Source organism: Chionomys nivalis, chromosome 2 (genome assembly GCF_950005125.1).
Source record: "Chionomys nivalis chromosome 2, mChiNiv1.1, whole genome shotgun sequence".
Lineage (NCBI taxonomy): Eukaryota > Metazoa > Chordata > Mammalia > Rodentia > Cricetidae > Chionomys > Chionomys nivalis.
In genome coordinates, this window is record NC_080087.1 from 79,080,427 (window position 1) to 79,092,786 (window position 12,360).

The 12,360-nt window shown below is 45.8% G+C and overlaps 1 long non-coding RNA gene across 1 annotated transcript; it reads left to right on the top strand.

Annotated features, from left to right (window-relative positions):
* Positions 1-5,796: 5,796 nt before the first annotated feature.
* Positions 5,797-10,694, top strand: LOC130870509 (uncharacterized). The gene is made up of 3 exons (XR_009056709.1): positions 5,797-5,861; positions 6,565-6,668; positions 10,564-10,694. It is a non-coding gene; the product is annotated as an uncharacterized LOC130870509 (long non-coding RNA).
* The last annotated feature ends 1,666 nt before the right edge of the window (positions 10,695-12,360 follow it).

The window sequence follows — 12,360 nt, forward strand, 5'->3', positions numbered from 1 at the left end:
CCAGGTGGTGTAAGGTCAGGGTCCTGGGGAACAGATGCTGCAGGACACAGGAGCAGAGCTGTATTTGAAACACATTGTTGGGGCTGGAGAGACAGCTGTGCAGCCAGAGGTGCACTCTGCTTTTGCAGAGGACACAAGCGTGGTTCCCAGCAGCCAGGCTGGGTGGTCACAGCCATCCACTAGTCTAGCTCTAGGGGTTCAGACAGCTTCGTCTGGACTCTGAGGGCATTGCTCACATGCACATGCACACGCAGACAGTGGCTTAGGCATGTGTTGAAGTTAAAATTTTGTGTTTCCAGACAGGGTTTCTGTGTGTAACAGCCCTGGCTATCCTGGAACTCTGTTTGTAAACCAACTGGCATTGAATCACAGAGAATCACCTGCAACAGCCTCCACTGTGCTTGGGTTAAAGTGTGTACCACCAATACCTGGCTATAAATTTTTTAAAAATATAAGTTGTTATGACAACGTGTAAAATGACATGTTAGCGCATAGTAGCACATCTCTGAAATTCCAGCCCGTAAGAGCCTTAGGCAAATTTAAAGTTAGCCATGCCATGGTGTCACATGCCTTTAGTCCCATTACTTGGGAGGCTGAGGCAGCAGATCTTCAAGTTTGGGGCCAGCCTTGGATATGCACAGAATGAGTTTCAGGACAGTCAGAACTACACAGAAAATCTCAGTCTCAAAAAAAAAAAAAAAAAAAAAAGTTTTGATGCCAAACAGGACTAATCACAAAGATCTGTGGAATGGGGAAATCCACTTCTTAAAATTAGTTCAGAACCACAGATCTGGGTGTGGTGATGCACCCCTTTATTTCCAGCACTTGGAAGGCAGAGTTCAAGGCCAGTCTGTAAATGGAGCAAGTTGCAGGACAGTCAGGGTTGCACAGAAAAACCCCTATCTAATACACACACACACACACACACACACACACACACACACACACACACATATATATCACAAAAAGGGGGTGGGGAGAGGTCTGAAGGGTGGCTCACACCTGTTATCCTGAGAGAGGCGAGAGGAAGCAGAGGCAAGATCAACCTGGTCTCCTTATGCAGTTCCACATCAGTCAAAGCTATTACTGTACAGTGAGATCCCGTCTTGAGGAAATTAAATAAAGTGTAAGCCTCAGACAACTGAAAACTTTGCTCAGGCAGGTCTAATGTCTGAGGGACTCTGTGAACTTTGTAAATCAGCAAGCTTATATGAAATGATTCTCTATGAGACTAGAAGACAGGTCCCTTCCAGTTAAGCTGACCCCTGAAGGAAGCCACCCTCACTCTTGTTTGATGTGTGATGGTTTGAGTAAAGAAGGCCCCACATGCTCATCCGCTTGAATGCTAAGTCCTCAGGGAGTGGCACTGCTTGAGAGGGATTGGGTGTGGCCTTGCTGGAGGAAGTGTGTCACTGGGGGCGGGCCTTGATGTTTCAAAAGCTCCAGCCAGGCCCAGTGGCTCTCTCTACCCACTGCCTGTAGGTGCAGTTATGAAATTCTCAGCTACCTTGTCTGCCTGTGTGCAAGCAAACCTCAATTAAATGCTCTCTTTTATAAGAGTTGTGGAGGTCATGGTGTCTCTTCATGCAACTGAACACAGACTACAACACACACCAAATTGTGAATAAGTGATTTCCCTGGGAGGAAGGAGAAGGCTTGGCTTCACTGTATTTGCCAGTTCCCATGGTGTGCTTACTGAACCCAATAGGACGCTCTGAACAGGCATTCTGATGGGCCTCAGGAGTGGTGGGCAGAAGGCTCAGAACTTCAGGGTCATCCTTGATTACTGTCCACTTTGGACTCAGCCTGGGCTCCATGAAATTCTGTCTCAAATGAAAAGAGAAAACGAATTTTGGTTGTAAGCATTTCCCGTGCACAGTTCGTAGTGTCCATGTAGTTCAGTTCAGCAGAGGTCACGCTGTCGGCAGCAGGTCTCCAGAACACGCCAGCACTCTAGCATCTGAGAACAACTCCAAGGCTGGACTGTAGGGTGCTCATCTCACACGCATAAAGCACCAGTTTGAGCCCCAGCACTGTATAGACCAGGTGTCGGGGTGCACACCTACAATCCCAGGACTTAGAGATGGAAACAGGAGGACCAACAGTTCCTAGCTGTCTTCTCTGGCTACACTGTGAGTTCAAGACCAGCCTAGGCTACATGAGGCCCCATTTGAAAACAACAACAATTACAGCCAGATGTGGTAGAAAGCTCTAATTGTAGCACCTGAGAGACAGAAGCAGAGGGACCCCCAAAAACTGAGGCCCCTCTTCACTGGGAACTCTCTCCTGTAATAATGAACAGGAATTCTCAGGAGTAGTCATCTAATATTTGCACCACACAGCTGGGACAAGGACAAGTGACACCAAACCATGGGAAATAGACAATGTCCAATGGCAAGTGGTGACTGTTGAATATTCACTTTAAAAATTCAATTCAAAATCCAGGCAACGGTGGTGCACGCCTTTAATCCCTGCACTCGGGAGGGAGAGGCAGGTGGATTTCTGTGTGTTTGAGGCCAGCCTGGTCTACAAGAGCAAGTTTCAGTACAGTCAGGGCTGTTACACAGAGAAGCCCTGTCTTGGCTGGGCGGTGGTGGCACACGCCTTTAATCCCAGCACTAGGGAGGCAGAGGCAGGCAGATCTCTGTGAGTTCGAGGCCAGCCTGGTCTACAAAGGGAGTTCCATGACAGGCTCCAAAGCTACAGAGAAATCCTGTCTTGAAAAACCAAAAAAAAAAAAAAAAGAAAGAAACCCTGTCTTGAAACAGCCCCCCAAAATTCAATTCAATAGTAAATGCACACAATTTTTCATAAGTCTGTGTTTAGAAACTAGGTTGATTCTTTTTTCTGAAATTTTATACATTCACTCTCCTGAGTTAGTTACCTCCAACAAAGCACTTCTGACATCCCAAAGAGACGGAACTGGACAAAATAGGAACTAAGGGGTGTAGTTCTCTATGGATCCTAAAGACTTCAACATATCCTGTCCTGTAACCAGGACCTAAAAGCACCTAGTCTTAATTCTTCCCTTTTCCCTCCACAATCACATACCTGTCTTAAGTGTACTGAATCCTAGAAAGCTAAATTCTTGCTGACAAATAAGACTGCTGAGCAATGCAATCGAAATATCTTGTTTATTTTATTATGACTGAAGTTTGTTTTTTTTTAATATTTATTTATTTATTATGTATACAATATTCTGTCTCCGTGTATGCCTGCAGGCCAGAAGAGGGCGCCAGACCTCTTTACAGATGGTTGTGAGCCACCATGTGGTTGCTGGGAATTGAACTCAGGACCTTTGGAAGAGCAGGCAATGCTCTTAACCGCTGAGCCATCTCTCCAGCCCATGACTGAAGTTTGAAAAAGACATTTCTGGGGCTGGCCATTGTGGCCCATCCTTTTAACCTCAGTAATCGGGAGGAGAGTGCAGCATCTCTAAACTTCAGACAAATACGGCTACACACACACACACACACACACACACACACGAAAACAAAGTCATTTCTGGAGTCTGGGGATGACCTAGTGGGTTAAATATTTGCTATGCAAGCATTGTGATCTGAGTTCAAATCCCTAGTAAGAAGGCAAAATCCAGGCAGAATAACACATAATAGTAAGTTTAGCACTAGGGGACATTACAGGCTGATCCCAGACACTCGCTCTCCATCCAGCAGGTGTAGTGAGAAGCCTTTCTCAGAAAATTAATTCGGACCCTGAGCGAGGAAAGCCTTCAACACAGACATCTGGCCTCCAGCATTCACATACACATGAGCCCGCACGAAGCACACGTCTCTGGGGATCCTAAAGGGGCATGGTATTATCCCTAGGTCTTGTATCTGAGTTGCCATTTCTTGGTGTTTGCAGCGTCTGACCGAGTGCCAGTCATTTCAGTCATGGCAAGTTCTACATCTGTCTGCACAGAGCTAAGAGCTTCGCTAACCCCTTTTATTGTTGTGACATTTTCCCTATTAAAAAAATCCAGCCTGGTGCCGGGCGGTGGTGGCGCACGCCTTTAATCCCAGCACTTGGGAGGCAGAGGCAGGCGGATCTCTGTGAGTTCGAGGCCAGCCTGGTCTACAAGAGCTAGTTCCAGGACAGGCTCCAAAACCACAGAGAAACCCTGTCTCGAAAAACCAAAAAAAAAAAAAAAAAATCCAGCCTGGAGACACGGCTCAGTGGACAAGAGCACAGGCTGCCAGAGTGTGCAGGTTCAATCCCAACACCCACTGATACACATAACAAAATAAAAAAGTGTATTCACTCACAAAACCATGTTCATTGTCACACATATGATAACACAAAATGCTATGACAAGGTCATTTCTTCTTTCCTTTGCAGACAAGGAGCCGGCAGCTGTGTGACACAGCATGGTCACCTCTGAACCCCATGTGATGCTGCTGTGACAAAGAGCAAAACAATCCAATGTCCCCTTGCTCTGGAGTCTCCAGCTGGTCCACCGTGATCACTGCGCCATTCACAACAGCAGTTTGTCCACAACAGATGAAGACAGCATGGTGTGTGCAGTGCAGGACTGAGCGGCATCATCAACAAAATCCTCCCGTTCTCGGGACCCTGTGTAGAGTGCTTGCCTAGCTTGCTTCTATCCCCAGTGCTGCATCAATGGTGTCACCCAGCAGTGACCCAGGACTGAGGTAGAGAGATCAGAAGTTCAAGGTCATTTTCAGCTACACAGAGGGTTCTAGGCCATCCTGGTCTAGAAGACCCTGCCTCAAATGATAATAAACATCTAAAGTACTTTATGTGAACTTAGAAAAGCTTTGCATTCAAGCTAGCTATTTTAGCCAGGTGCTGGTGGTACATGCCTTTAGTTCCAGGACTTGGGAGGCAGAAGTAGGCAGATCTCTGATTTGGAGGACAGTCAGGTCTACAGAGCAAGTTCCAGAGCAGGTTCCAAAGCGACGGAGAAATCAACAGTCCCGTCCCTCCCAAAGAAACTGGTTACTTTGTATAATGAATATGTTACTATTTAAAAGAAAAGAAGTGGGAGGCAGCAAGAAAACTCAGCGGGTGAAGCACCTGTCCACCAGCCTGAAATCCTGAGTTTGAATCCTCAGAGCACACATTGGAAGGAGAAACTCACACTCCAAATTGTCCCATCAAGTGCCCCTTGATATGATTGTCCACACACATGCACACAAGATGTATTAAATGTAATAAAAGAACTGATGATTGTGTATAACCTGAGCGATCATCCGCACAGCACTGACAAGGGTAAACAGCTGTAACGGCGATGTGTGCTGTCACCTGCTCGTGGGTAAAGTTAGAAGCATTTTGAGTGACAGGGCAATAGACCATCCACCAAGCGGCACTCCAAGATACCATGTGACCTTGCAATTGGAGAATGACCTAGGCAGCAACTGTCACTAACTGTTGCCCAACACTTATTTTTTTTTCTTTCAGTTTTTCAAAACAGGGTTTCTCTGTGTAGCTTTGGTGCCAGTCCTGAAACTTGCTCTGTAGACCAGGCTGACCTCAAACTCACAGTGATCCACCTGCTTCTGCCTCCCAAGTGTTGGGATTAAAAACCCAACACTCATTTTCTGTGCACGCCTGCCTCTTGAAGAGGCAGTCATTGGCTTCTCTGAAGACTGACGAGACGCAGTGATTCAGCAGGATTCTCCAGTGAAGACAGGTGCTGAGTTCTCATCAACCAACTGGACTTCAAGGGTTTTATCTGAGTCATGCACGTGCAGACAGCTAACACCAGGGCTCATCTGGAAGGGCCTTCCAAGCCTGATTCTGGTGAGAATATTCTGGAGACAGAAAGGATTGGGCTGTTTAAATAGAAAAGAAGCAGCGAGGGACCAGGTCCCCCAGTCTGAGGAAAGAAGCCAATGAGAGTGAGCAGGAGAAGGGAGGGGGACGGAACCTGTGGTGGTCGTGGGTCTGAGGGAGAACTGGGCCCTGGATTCCCAAATCTGAAGGATGGGGGCTTTGGTTTTAGGAAACTGGATTTGTTTTCTGGGTCTTTGAAGAGAGCTCGGGTCTGGACTTTGTGACTATGGGAAGCTTCTGGGAACTAGAAGTCCAGCCGGGTGTGACTGCAGGATGAGGCCGCTGTGGTTATTCCTTCATGGCAGGGTGCTGAGTACTCTCCTCTTAGGCCTGAAGAAGGAAAGAGGGTGACCAGAATCCTGGGTCCTGTGAGGTGGGAGGAGCACAAACCAGATTCCACATTCCTAGGATGGACAAACCAGGGCCCTCAGAATCCGAGGTCTCGGGGAGTTGGGTGCTGAGAACTGAAACTCTGAGGCCTGGAGAAGGTTCGGCCTGGGACCTGAACTCCTGAGGCTTAAAGCAAAGGGCTCCCGGACCCGGTATCCTGCATCTGGACACTGAAGGAGCAGAGCTGCTGGGTTCTTGGTGTAGGGAATCCATGGCTGAGTCTGAGAATTGCAGCCATAGAGGCCCAGTAAATTGTAACTTCTAAGCAACTCAGGACGGACTGGCTTCACTTTCTGGTATCCCCTAAAGTTGGCATTAGCCAGAAACCATGGATTAATCTCTGTCTGTGTGGCTGAATTGTCTCCTGTTCTCCATCAGTTCCCAGGTCCTGATCAGCTCTTCCCAGCCTCAGAGAAGTCATGGCACCTGCTGCATCCAGTACTTATGGCTCCTCTTCGTGCTGGGCTTCACCCCCTTCTCAGGTGAGGATGCAGAGGAAGAGCAATGGGCACACCTTCACTTGAGAGTCTTCACTGAGAATCTCTTAACAGACTGGGGGAGGAGAAGAATGTGTGCAAAGACCCCGAGGAGGACTACATGTGAGACACCCCTTACTCTACTGAACCACTTTGGTCACCCAAAACCTGCCCAGATTTTCAGAGAGAAGTCAGACCTTATGTGTCCCTTGGTCCTTTGTCAATAGTGGGTGTAGTAAGAAATCCACACGCATGTGTTTAAGGGGTATCAAGACTTTATTAAGCTATGACTGGAAAGTACACTCACAAATCCAGGGTATGGTAAATCCAGCCGCAGAGTTCTTCTGTGCTCCATCACCTTCTCTGGAAACCTTGGGGTCACTGCCAGGAATTGGAAGCTTTTTCCATGAAACATTTCAACTGTCATATTTATCAGGTCTCTGAAGAGTTGAGGACCATCTATCTACTTCGCATATCTAAACAAAACGGACTTGATTTGTGTCTAGATACTTGATTTATGCTTAACTTTGAAAACACATGCATGAAGCTAAATAGTGTTTATTCCTGTAATTAATACATTAGTACATGGCATGACTACAAGTACAGTCTGAACACATCAAAGAATGTGGTCTTTTATAAGGTGACTATTAACTTGCATATCTCAATCATCTTTTACAACTTACAAAGGCTTTTATAAAATTAGGACTTTATAGCTTTATCCCTGGTAAGTTTGAGACTTAAAAATAATATTTTTTTATTGCTATCAAAATAAAAGGTTTAACTTAGACTCAGTGTAATGGATTATGTAAAATTGCTGTGGATCCCCAAGTGGCTGTAGTGGCAGAAACGCTGTAGGTCCCCAAGTGGAGGCAGGCAGAGAACAGGTCCTGAGAGCAGCCAGTCCCAGGCAGGGATGGCTCAGTTCCCCAAGTGGCTGCAGCGGGCATGCCATGAGACCACACAGCAGGTCTCTGAAGGTGACCGGTCCCAGGCAAGGAGCCATGTGGCAGGCAAGAGACAGATGGATAGGCACATCATGCAGAGTGAGGTTGGATATTTATTTAGTGGGTTATAGAGGGGGAAGGGAAAGGAGGAGATAAGGGAAGAAGGGAGAAGCCAGGTGACCTTATCACCATCTTAACTGAGGTGAGGTGACTTTGCCGACATCTTGGCTGAGAGCCAGATCAGGTGACTATGTTCCACCAACTTTACTGAGGTATTCCCTGCCTGGCTCCCCAGTATTAACTCTATTACCTGGGTTACCTTACTGCCATCTTAACTGAGGTCAGGTGACTTCACCGCCATCTTAACTGAGAGCCAGGCCTGGTGACCACGTTCGGCCATCTTTACTGAGGTATACCCAGCCTGGTCTCCCAGTTTACTTATGTTTTGGTCTCTAAATTCCTCTTGCTGACTCTGTTGCATGTGTGTTTTGCACAGTGGCATGCCTTTGGTAGGGCCCACCAAGAGCATCCACTTCACCCAATTCCTGTTCACTCTGTGTGTATGTATTCATACATGTAACTCAAATGCACTTACATTTACTGCTAAATGTTATAATTGTCTGTTTATTGCATCTCATTTCAGACTACAAAACAATAAGTCTTATGTTTTAAGCTGGTATGTACTTTTAAGTGTCTTACAAAAATACTTTATATTTAATCCAAGCCTCATTAAAAATATATTAAGATGTTCTCTACTATTGTTAGTTCTGCCGTTAACCGTCTATTGCAAGCAGTTTTTTTCTTCTTTCTGTCTTTTTACAAGTATAAATCTTACCTGTTAAGTTAAAAGCCTCTACAGTCAAGCTCGGACCCAGCTCTCCAGGCTGATTCTGTATTGTACCTGTACCCGATAAAAGCCCTCAACTGCTCAGACATCTGGGGAATATGGCATTTAAATATTTAATTATTAAAAAACTTTTCATAGCAAAAAGAGACAGGTTGGCTCCTAGCAGCAGCACTCTACTTCCTCCAAAGAAGATGGAAGACAAATGGGCACAGAACAACATCCATCTGCAATTTGTTTCAATTGCCAAGTGCTGATCACTGGGTGAAACTGCCTTTTATCTAAACTGAAGATCTCCAGACGTGGACAGAATCACAGCCTAGCTGCTCAGGTCAAGGTAGGCTTGTCTTCCTATAGATTTCTGAGCCCACAGGAACTTCTGGAGCCTGGCAGGCCCTGCGCTAAACAGCAAAAGGCAAATACAACCTTCAGAGACCATGGGGGATCCTGAGGAGTAGCTCTAGGTGCCAACCAAGTAAGTTCTCTGTCATTTTATCAGTAACTCAAGTAAAATTTGATCCTTTTCAAAGATCTCTGATGCAGTTTGACAGCTGAGAGGTTTTGTCAGTTTGAAAGGACAACCTCACCAAACAAATGTCAGTAAAATACAACTACAACACCTGCAAGATGTGAGGACAAATACAAGTTATCAAACTTCTCTCTCACGCTGCCTTCCATAGTCTTAAACATACTTTTCATTGTGTAAAAATATCTGTCACAGTCATTCTGACATAAATATGCTGCTGTTCATTCAATGTATATGTCTAAAACTTCTATTTTCACAAACCCAAAGAATTCTTGTGAGTTCCATGGCTACAAATAGAAGGATCTACCTTAAACAGGTCAAACACACCCCTCTCAATTCCCTGGTCCTAAAGTTTTTTTCCTTAGCTTAACTCTGTTCTGCCACTACCTTAAACATGTGTTAGAGACACCGGACATTTCAATACCATAAAAACCATACAGGAACAAAGAGACCAGCTACCCCAGGATGTGGCCAGCACCCGGCCTTCTCAGGTTCCACCCCAAAGATAACACCCACAAAGCAGGAAGCAGTCTTGAGAATCTGCCGCCCCAGTTCCTTTAACCTGTGGTGCCTAACCTCCCACCTTTTTATTATAAAAAAGAGTTGGGAATGCAATAATCTGTCCTGTCCCTTTAAGAGACAAGCCCCACCCACTGCTCCCCCACCCTTATCCAATGAGGCAGACAGATCTTTCTTCCTGCTTGCAACCCAAGTCTCTTCCTTTTCCCTCTCTCCCCAGAAGAGGCAGCTTATCCCTTGCTCCATTTTCCCCACTTCTCCCCTTTCCCCCACCCCATCTCTCTCTCTGTTTCTCTCTGTTCTTCCCCCTCTTTCTTAACCCCCTCTCCCCTTCCCTTCCATAGCCCACTAAATACATATCCAGCCTCACTCTGCATGGTGTGCCTATCCATGTCTCTGTCTCTCGCCCACCACATGGCTCCCTGCTCGGGACCTGTGGCATGGTCTTGTGGCATGCCCATCTGTCTGTCTCTCCTCATGGGACTGCAGCCACTTGGGAACTTCTCCGTCCCTGTCTGGGACTGGCTGCTCTCGGGACCTGCGCCCACTGCCTCCACTTGGGGAACTGCAGCATTTCTCTCGCTGCAGCCACTTGGGGACCAGGCAGCATCTTACTTTTACCATTACAGGAAGAGCAGAGAGAAACAGAGAGAGAGACAGAGAGAGAAGGGAGTAGGGGAGAAGTGGGGAGAATGGAGCGAGGCAGAAGCTGCCTCTAGGTAGAGAAACGGAAAAGAGAAGAGACTCAGGCTGGAAGCTGAAGGTCAGCTTGCCTTGTTGTGGGGGTGGGGAGGGAGTGGGTGTGGCTTGTCTCTTAAAGGGACAGATCAGACAATTACACTCAGTCCATAGGGAGACTGGCAACTTTTCTGATCCATTTATAGTGCACCATTAGTGAATATTTCAATTTTTGTATTGCTTAGTTTATCTGAATAGCTAAAGATTACCCTTGAGCAAAGGCATAGATGCTAGACAATTATTACTGTGAACCCAAGTAATCCTTAGGCCTTTCTAAATATTATTTATCAAATATACCTCATTTATCAAACCTATGTTGGTATTTTGCAGGACTCAACCATGATAAGCTCAATAGAGGCTGAGCTTCAGTAGTTTACCCTAAGGCAATACCTGGTTCCAAGAAAGACCACAAACTGAGACCACCCAGGCACCACCCAGGAGCAGACTATCCAAAGGAGATTCCTAGCATTCCAACATTGTAGACAGGATCACCTGTCAGCACACACCCATTGTTTTCATCAGGACACCCCCGCCTTTGCTACTATAAAAATCCAACCCTAACTGAGCTTGGGGCTCTCCGATTATTCCAATACGTAAGACACATGGAGAGACCGAGTTTGCAAACTTATGTAAGAATAAAGGTTCTTTGCTTTTACATACAAGACTCCGTCTCCTAGTTGGTTTTGGGGGACTCTGTAATCTGGGCATAACTACTTATCTAAATTTTTTAGAACCCTGGTGTTGAACACTTAGCAAAGACATAGGTAGTTAGGTGTAAATCTCCAAATCAGCTTGTTAGTCTTAGTAGATCTCTGTAACCTTAAAATTTTAACATCATATACACTATGTTCTAAACCAGAATTGAATGACATATATAGTATATAGCAGATATAACCTTAAATTTTATCATCATACAAAAATCCACAGCAATCCAATATATTTTAGAGGCTCCCTTAGTCTAAAAAGAGGTGCAGTGTTAAACTAGGGCCTCAGTAGGACTGTGAGGTTTGATAATTGTTGCTCTGTGCCATACGGTCAGTCATCTAAAGATGATGAGGTCACATGGTCTGTACTCTTTAACCTTAGTCAAGAGGGCTGCCAGTCACATGGCTGCTTACATCTCAATGAGGTCATCAGCCAAGCTGGAAGCAAGTCACGTGGTTGCTATTTAAGACATGTTTCCCTGGTAGATCTGTTTTTTGAAAACAAGAATTTATGAATCCAAGTTACATAAACAGTGTGCTCTACAGCAGAGTTGAATCACATATATAGGACATGGTAGCAAATTCAAATTCCTAAATATAGATTTTAACTATGAGCCTTTGCTGTAAGTTTTAAGCCAAGTTTTGTTACAGATTTTCCAGATTCTATAGCCACATCCAATGAATTTACAAATCAGTCCCAAGATAAGCACTATTTACACAGTTGTCTTTACAGATTTCTTGGAAGCAGAGCACAAAGAAATCATAGAGATAAATGATTTAAGCGTGGAAAGTTGTAGAACCTTAGCGATAAGAGTTTGGGTCCATTGGCTTGTGTGGCAGAAGTCATTACAATCTTGGGATCTGGAGTTCCTGTGCCATCTTTGGCCAGTGAGCTATACTAAGGCCAAGTCGTTTTCAGTGAGACAAGGAGTCTTTCAGAAAATCTCTGAGTCTGAGAAAGGAATTGAGTCAGAAGAGAAAAGGCAGAAGGGGGGAGAAAAGAACTCCACCATGGGGAAAGTTAGGCAGCTAGGAGTAGCCATAAATGACGAGGAGGACCCAGCAGGAACTCCACCTGAGGGAAGGTTCTAATATCACAGAAGCCGTGAGGACATAGAGAAGCTGAGGGACTTAGCAGGTTCTAAGGGAGGCAAGGCAACTGGCAGCATAAAGGCCGAGGAGGGCACAAGGAGGCTCTGAGGGGAAGGAGACAAAGAGGGTCACAGACCCAGGAGCATGTAGAGAAGCTGTGGAATTTAGTAGGCAGCTACTAGGAGCAAGGTGGGGAAGTTCCAGGAAGGAGCCGAGGAGCCATGAGGGAGCTGAAGGGTAAATGCTGCGGGAACAAGAATTTCAAACCAGGGTGTCCCTAAGAGGACTGAGAGACTTGTCAGAAATGTCCCAAATCACAGAGGAGAGGCGT